Source organism: Solanum dulcamara, chromosome 3, assembly GCF_947179165.1.
Source record: "Solanum dulcamara chromosome 3, daSolDulc1.2, whole genome shotgun sequence".
Classification (NCBI taxonomy): domain Eukaryota; kingdom Viridiplantae; phylum Streptophyta; class Magnoliopsida; order Solanales; family Solanaceae; genus Solanum; species Solanum dulcamara.
Genome location: NC_077239.1, coordinates 1628853 through 1638099, shown reverse-complemented (window position 1 = coordinate 1638099; position 9247 = coordinate 1628853).

The window sequence follows — 9247 nt, the reverse complement described above, 5'->3', positions numbered from 1 at the left end:
TCGGGAACTTACGAAGGGTCCCACAAGGGTTTCAAAAAAAATTTGACTGAAAGCCAGTTCACAAAAAATTCAGGGGCTAAAACAAAAAAAAGAGAACATCGCCTAATTTTGCTTGTGAACCCTAAATTCTAAGAAGGCGCCGTGGATCGTACCGAGGCTACAATTATTTCTCCCTTAGGTATATACAGAGGGTTCCATCAAGGTTTTTAAAAAATTAATCGAAAGCTAGCTCAAAAAAATATTAATGAGCTAACACACATGAAAAATGATAAAATCGCCTATTTATCATTGTGCGGCCCCTAAATGCTATGAATACATCGTGGATCGTGCTGAGGCTAAACGTACTAATTCCGTGGGTACTTACGGAGGGTTCCATAAATGTTTCAATCAAAAATTGACTTGATACCAATTCAAAAAATATTCATGAGTTAATACACTTACACATAAAAAATGAAAAAATCGCCTAATTACGCCTGTGCTGCCCCAAATGCTATGAATGCGCCATGGATCATGCCGATGCTACATGTAATAATCCCCTTGGTACTTACTTAGGGTTCCGAAAGGGTTTTGAAAAAAATATCCGAAATTTAGTTCACTAAAATATTAATGACCTAACACACACGAAAATTATAAAATCGCCTAATTTCGTTTGTGCGGCCCTTAAATGCTATGAATGAATTGTGGATCGTACCGATACTATACATACTGATCCCCCATGTACTTACGGAGGGTTTGATAAGGGTTTTTAAAAAATATTGACTGAAAGCCAGTTCACAAAATATTAATGGGCCAACACTCACAAAAATGAGAAAATCACCTAATTCCGCTTGAGCAGCTCCTAAATGCTATGAATGCAATTTGGATCATGCCCAAGCTACACATACTCATCCTACGGGTACTTACAAAGTGTCCAATAATGGTTTTGGAAAAAATTGACGGGATGCCAGTTTATCAAAAAAGTCATGGTTAAGACACACGAAAAATGAGAAAATTACATAATTCCACTTGTGCGACTTCTAAATGCTATAAATGCGCCGCGGATCGTGAAAAGCCTACATGTAATGATCCTTTAGGTATTTACAGAGGATCCCATAAGGGTTTTGAAAAAAAATAATTGGAAGTCAGTTTCTCAAAATATTAGTGGGTCAATACACACAAAAAATGAGAACATCGCCTAATTTAACTTGTGCGGCCGCTAAATGCCATGAATGAACCGTGTATCATGATGAGGTTACACATACTGATCACCTGGGTAATAAGGGAGGGTCCCAAAAGTGTTTCAGAAAAAAAATAACCGGAAGACAATTCGCAAAATATTCATGGGTTAATACACAAGAAAAATAAGAAAATCATCTAATTTCACTTGGGAACCCCTAATTTATAAGAATGTATTTTGTATCATGTCGAGGATACGGTTACTGATCCCCAGGTATTTACGGAGGGTTCCATCAGGGTTTTTAATACATATTAAAAATAAAAAATTGCCTAAAATTAGTTGTGCGCCCCCTAAATGATATGAATGCGCATTGGATTATGCCAAGTCTACACGTATTAATCCATGACTACTTAAATAGGCGATCCATAAGATTTTTGAAAAAAATTTGACCGAAAAAGATTTCATTGGCTAATATACACAAAAAATGATTTCATTGGCTAATATCCATAAATATTATGATTGCACCGTGGATCGTGCTAAGGCTATTGGTACAGATCCATTAAGTACTTACGGATGGTCTCAGAAAGATTTTCAAAAAAATTCACCGAAATCTTGTTCATCAAAAAATTTATGGGCTAATACATGAAAAAATGAGAAAATCGCATAAATTCACTTGTGCTTCCCCTAGATTCTATGAATGCAACGTAGATCATGTCGAGGCTACACATACTGATCCCGTATGTACTTACGGAGGGTCCCATAAAGATTTTCGAAAAAATTGACCGGAAGTCAGTTCACCAAAATACTATTGGCTAACACACACAAAAAATGAAAAAATCACATAATTCCGCTTGTTCGGTTCCTAAATGCTATAAATGCGACATGGATCATGCCGAGGCTACACATACGTATCCACCAGGTTCCTACGGAAGGTCTCATATGGGTTTTAAATTTTTTTTATCGAAAGCCGATGCATCAAAAGATTCATGGGTTATCACACATAAAATGAGAAAATTGCATAATTCTGCATGTGTGACCCCTAAAAGCTATGAATGCACTGTGGATCATGTCGTGGCTATACGTACTAATCCTTTGTGTACTTATAGAGGGTCTCATTAGGTTTTCAGGAAAAAAATTGACCAGAAGTCGTTTCACCAAAATATTAATGGGCTAATACACACAAAAAATAAAAAAATCACCTAATTCTATTTGTGCAACCCTAAATGCTATGAATGCATAGTAGATCATGAAAAGGCTACACATAATGATCCCTTGGGTACTTAAGAAGGGTCGCATAAGGATTTCAGGAAAAAATTAATCGAAAGTCAGTCACCAAAATATTAATGGGCTAACACACACAAAAAAAGAGAAAATTGCCTAATTTAGCTTGTGTCGCCTCTAAATATTGTGAATGCACTGTGAATCATGTCGAGGATATACATACTGATCCATCGAGTTCTTACGGACGGTCCCTTAGGGTTTTTGAATATTTTTTATCGGAAATCAGTTTACCACAATATTCATGGTCTAACACATATAAAATATGAGAAAATCTCCTAATTATGTTGGTACGACCCCTAAATGCTATGAATGCGTCGTGAATTGTGCCAATGCTACACGTTCTTATCCCTCGGATACTTAAGAAGGGTCTCATAAGAGTTTTCAAAAATAGATTAACCGGAAGTCAATTCATCAAAATATTAATAGGCTAACACACAAAAAATAAGAAAACTATATAATTTCGCTTATGTGGCCCCTAAATGCTATGAATGCGCCGTGGATCGTGCTAATGCTACACGTACTGATCCGTTGGGTACTTATAGAGTGTCCCATAAGGGTTTCAGGAAAAAATTTGATCGAAAGCCAGTTCACCAAAATATTCACGGGCTAATAAAATACAAGAAAAATGAGAAAATTATCTAATTTCGCTTGTGCGGCCTCTAAATGCCATGCATGCATAGTGAATTATGCCGATACTACATGTACTAATCCCCTATTACTTACAGAGGGTCCATAAGGGTTTCAGAATAAAATTGTCTAGAATTCAGTTCACAAAATATTCATGAGCTAATAAACAAGAAAAAAGAGAAAAACACCTAATTTCTCTTGTGAACCCCTGTATTCTAAGAATGCTCCGTGGGTCGTGCCAAGATATGACTACTGATTCCCAGGGTACTTATAGAGGTCCCAGAAGGGTTTTTGAAAAAAATTTGACCGAAATTCAATCTACCAAAATATTCATCGGCTAACACACAGGAAAAATTTAAAAATCATCTAATTCCATTTGTGCACCTTTAAATGTTATGAGTGCACCATAGATCATGCTTAGGCTATACGTACTGATCCCATGAGTTCATACAGAGGATACCATGAGTGTTTCATAAAAAAATTAATCGAAAGCAAGTTTACGAAAATATTCATTGGCTAACACACACGAAAAATGGAAAATCACCTAATTCTGCTTGTGCAGCCCATAAATGCTATGAATTCATCATGAATTGTGTCGAGCATACATATACTGATTCCTCAGGTAATTACGGAGGTTCTCATAAGGGTTTCATAAAAAATTTGACTGCAAGCAAGTTCACTAAAATATTAATAGGCTAATATACACAAAAAATGAAAAAATTGCATGAATGCATCGTATATCATGACGAGCATACATGTACTGATCCTCTGGGTACTTACGATGGAACCCATAAAGGTTTCGAAAAAGAATTGATTAGAAGCCAGTACACCAAAATATTCAATGGGCTAACACACCTAAAAAATAAGAAAATCACATGATTTCACTTGTGCGGTCCCTAAATGCTATGAATGCGCTGCGGATCATGCCGAGGCTACACGTATTGATCCCTCGGGTACTAATAGAATGTCCTATAAGGGTTTCAGAAAAAATTGACCGGAAGTCATTTCACCAAAATATTCATATGCTAACACATATGAAAAATAAGAAAGTCGATAATTTCTACTTGTGCGACCCCTAAATGCTATGAATGCGTGGTGGATTATGCCAAAGCTACATGTGCTGATCCGCCGTGTACTTATGGAGTGACTCATAAGGATTTTGGAAAAAAATTATCGGGAAGTCAGTTCACCAAAATATTCATAAGCTAACACATATGAAATGAGAAAATAGCCTAATTTTGCTTTTGCAACCCCTAAATGCTATGAATGCGCCGTGAAAAGTGACGAACCAACTTATACTGATTCTATAGGTACTTACGGAGTGTTTCAAAATTATTTCGTAAAAAATTTGACCAAAAGCCATTTCAGCAAAATATTTACGGGTTAACACATATGAAAAATGAGAAAATCAAATTAATCCGCCAGTGTGGCCCAAAAATGCTATGAATTCACCGTGTATCATGCTGAGGATACACATACTGATTCCTCTGATAATTATAGAGGGTCCTATAAGGTTTTCAAAAAAACATGACCGAAATCCAGTTCACCAAAATATTAATGGACTAACAACACACACAAAAAATGAGAAAATCGCCTAATTCCGTTTGTGCAACATCTAAATGTTATGCATGCACCATGGATTGTGCCGAGGATACACGTACTGATCCCCTGAGTACTTATAGAGGATGCCAGAAGGGTTGCAAAAAATTAACCAAAAGCTAGTTCACAAAATATTAATGGGCTAATACACACAAAAAATGTGAAAAATTGTATAATTTCGCTTGTGCGGCCCCTAAATTCTATAAACACGTCGTGGATCATGATGAGGCTGCGATTACCGATCCATCGAATATTTATATAGGTTCCCATAGGGGTTTTCTAAAAATATTTGACTGAAAGTCAGTTCACCAAAATATTAATGCCTAACACATACAAAAAATTAGAAAATCATCTAATTTCACTTGTGAGGCCCCTAAATGATATTAGTACACCATGGATCATGCCAAGGCTACACGTACTGAACCCCCGAGTACTTACAGAAGGTCCATAAGGGTTATATAAAAAAATTGACCAGAATCCAGTTCATCAAAATATTCATGGATTAATACAAACAAAAATGAGATAATCACCTAATTCCACTTGTGTGGTTCTAAATGCTATGAATACGCTGTTGATTGTGCCAAAGATACACGTATTGAACCCTCGGGTACTTACGGAGGGTACCATAAGGGATTTGGAAAAAATTAACCAGAAGTCTAATTTCGCTTATGCGGCCCCTAAATGATATGAATGCGCCGTGGATTATGCCTAGACTACCATTACCGATCCCTCGGGTACTTAGGGTTCCCAAAATATTTATGGAAAGTTAGTTCACCAAAATATTCAGTGCTAACTCACACAAAAAATGAGAAAATAACCTATTTTTCCTTGTGGAACCCTTCAACGCTATGAATGCGCCTTAGATCGTACTGAGTCTACACGACTGATCCATCGGGTACTTATAAAGGGTCTCATAAAGGTTTCAAAAAAAATTAACGGGAATCCAGTTCACCAGAATGTTCATGCGCTAACACACACATAAAAAAATGAGAAAATCATCTAATTATGCTTATGCGGACCCTAAATGCTATGAATGCATCGTGAATCGTGCCGAAGCTACACATAATGATACCCAGGGTACTTACTAGGGTTCCATAGGGTTTTTATAAAAATTAACAGGAGGACAATTTACAAAATATTCATAGGCCAACACATACGAAAAATAAGAAAATCACCTGATTCGACTTGTGAGGCTTTTAAATACTATAAATGCACCATGAATCATATTGATATTACACGGACTGATGCCCAATTACTTACGGGAAGTCCCATAAGATTTTCAGAAAAAAATTAACCGAAAGTTAGTTCACCAAAATAATAATAGGTTAACACCTACGAAAAATGAGAAAATCGCTTAATTCCTCTTATGCTGCCCTTAAATGCTATGAATGCACTGTGGATCGTACCAATGCTACACGTATTGATATCCAAGATACTTATAGAGGGTCTCATATATGTTTTGAAAAAAAATGACCGGAAGTTAGTTCACCAAAATATTAATGGGTTAAAACACACGAAATATGTGAAAATTGCCTAATTCCACTTGTACGACCCCTAAATGCTATAAATGCGACGTGGATCATGCCGAGGCTACACGTACTGATTCCCCGAATATGTACGAATATTCTCATAAAGGTTTCGGGAAAAAAATTATCGAAATTCAGTTCACCAAAATATTAATGGGCTAATATACACGAAAAATAAGAAAATCACCTAATTTTTCTTTTGCGGCCCCTAAATGCTACGAATGCACCGTAGATCGTGCTTAGGATTTACATACTAATCCCTCGAGTACTTACAAAAAGCCTAAAAAAAATTGACCGGAAGTCAGTTCATCAAAATATTCATGGCTTACACACACAAAAAATGAAAAAATCATTTAATTTCACTTATGCGGTCCTAAAATGATATGAATGCGCTGTGGATCGTGTAGAGGTTATACCTTCTGATATCCAAGGTACTTATGAAGGGTCCCATAAGAATTTCAAAAAAAAATTATCTGGAAGTTAGTTCACCAAAATATTCATTGTCTAACACACAAGAAAAATGATAAAATCGCCTAATTCCATTTGCACAACCCTAAATGCCATGATCGCGTCGTGGATAATGTCAAGGCTACATATTGATCCCCTTGAGTTTTTAAAGAGGTTTCCATAAGAGTTTCGCAAAAAAATTGACCGCAAGTAAGTTCACCAAAATATTCATGGGCTAACACACACAAAAAATAAAAAAAATAACATAATTCTGCTTGTGCGGCCCCTAAATGCTATGAATGAACCGTGAATCGTGCAAAGTCTACACATATTGATCTCTTGGGTACTTACGGAAGGTCTCTTAAGTGTTTCAAAAAAAATTGATCGGAAGCTAGTTCACCAAAATATTCAAGAGCTAATACACGCAAAAAATGAGATAATCACCAAATTTCGCTTGTGTGGTCCCTAAATTCTATGAATTCATCGTGGATCGTGTTGAGACAACACGTACTGTTCCCCCAGATATGTACGAAGGATCTAATAAAGGTTTTGAAAAAAATTGATCAGAAGTCAATTCATCAAAATATTCATGGCTAACACACACGAAAAATGAGAAAATTATCTAATTCTGCTTCTGCGGCCCTAAATGTTATTATTGCACTATGGATCGCGTCAAGGCTACACCAACTGATCCCCTAAGTACTTATGAAGGTTATAATAAGGGTTTCAGAAAAAAATAATCAAAAGCCAGTTCACCAAAATATTAATAGGCTAAGACATACGAAAAATGAGAAAATCGCCTAATACCATTTGTACGACCCCTAAATGTTATAATTGCACCATGGATTATGCCAAGGCTACGTATTGATCCCTCGGGTATTGACAGAGAGCCCCATAAGGGTTTCGTAAAAGAATTGACCGAAAGCAAGTTCACTAAAATATTTTCATGGGCTAACACACACGAAAAATGAGAAAATTGCTTAATTCTGCTTATGCGGCCTTAAATGCTATGAATGCATCTTGGATCGTGTTGAGGATACAGGTACTTATCTCTCGAATACTTACGGAGGGTCCCATAAGAGTTTTGAAATTTTAATGACCGAAAGTCAATCCACGAAAAATGAGAAAATTGCCAAATTCTATTTGTGCGACCCTTAAATGAAATAAATGTACCGTGGATCGTTCTGATGCTACATGTACTGATCCCCTGAGTACTTACGGAGGGTCTCATAAGGGTTTCAATAAAATAATTTACCAAAAGTCAATTCGTCAAAATATTCCAGGGCTAACACACAAAAAAATGCGTGATTCCATTTCCATCGGTGTTTTGAAAAAAATTATCCAAAAGTCATATCACCAAAATATTAATGGGCTAACACATACAAAAAAATGAGAAAATCCTCTAATTTCATTTGTTCGGCCCCTAAATGCTATGAATATTTCGTAGATTGTGTCAAAGCTACACGTACTTCTCTTCCAAAAACATATGGAGGGTCCCAAAAGGTTTCCAAAAAAAATGATCAAAAGTCATATTAACAAAATATTCATGAGCTAATACACACGAAAAATAAGAAAATTGCTTAATTTTACTTGTGCAGCCCCTGAATGTTATGAATTCATCGTGGATTAGGTAAAGGATACAGGTATGATCCCTTGGATATTATGGAGGGTCATATGAGGGTTTTAAAAAATTTGACAGGAAGTCAGTTCACCAAAATATTAATAAACTAACACACAAAATGAAAAAATCGCCTAATTTTGCTTGTGCAGTCTTTAAATGCTATAAATGCATTATGGATCATGTCGAAGCTACACATACTGATCCCCCTGTTATTTACGGAGGGTCCCATATGGATTTTGAAAAACAATTAATCAAAATTCAGTTCACCAAAATATCAATGGGAAAATCGCCTAATTTTGCATGTGTGTCCCCTAAATGCTATTACTAAACCATGGATCATGCCGAGACTACATGTATCAATCCCCCGGTTATTTATAGAGGGTCCAAAAAGGGTTTCAAAAAAAATGATCGAAATCCAGTTCACCAAAATATTAATGGCTAACACACACGAAAAATGAGAAAATAGTTTAATTCTACTTGTGGGACCTTAAATGCTATGAATATGTCTTAAATCGTCCTGAGGCTACACATACTGATCCCCCAAGTACTTACGAAGGATCTCATAAAGGTTTTGATGAATTGACCAAAATTCATATCACCATAATATTCATGGGTAAACATACAAAAAAATGATAAAATCGTGTTATTCCACTTGTGTGGCCTCCTAAATGCTATGAATTCGGTGTGCATCATGTCGAGGCTACACGTTCTGCACTCTCAAGTACTTATGGAGGTCTCATATAGATTTTGAAAAAAACTGACCGAAAGCTATATCACCACAATATTCAAGGGCTAACAAAGACGAAAAATTAGAAAATCGCCTAACTCCACTTGTGCGACCCCTAAATGGTATGAATGCACCATGGATCATACCGAAACTACACGTACTGACTCCTCGAATACTTATGAAGGTTCTCATAAGGGTTTGGAAAACAATAGACTGAAAGCAAATTCACCAAAATATTCATGGGTGAACACACACTAAAAATG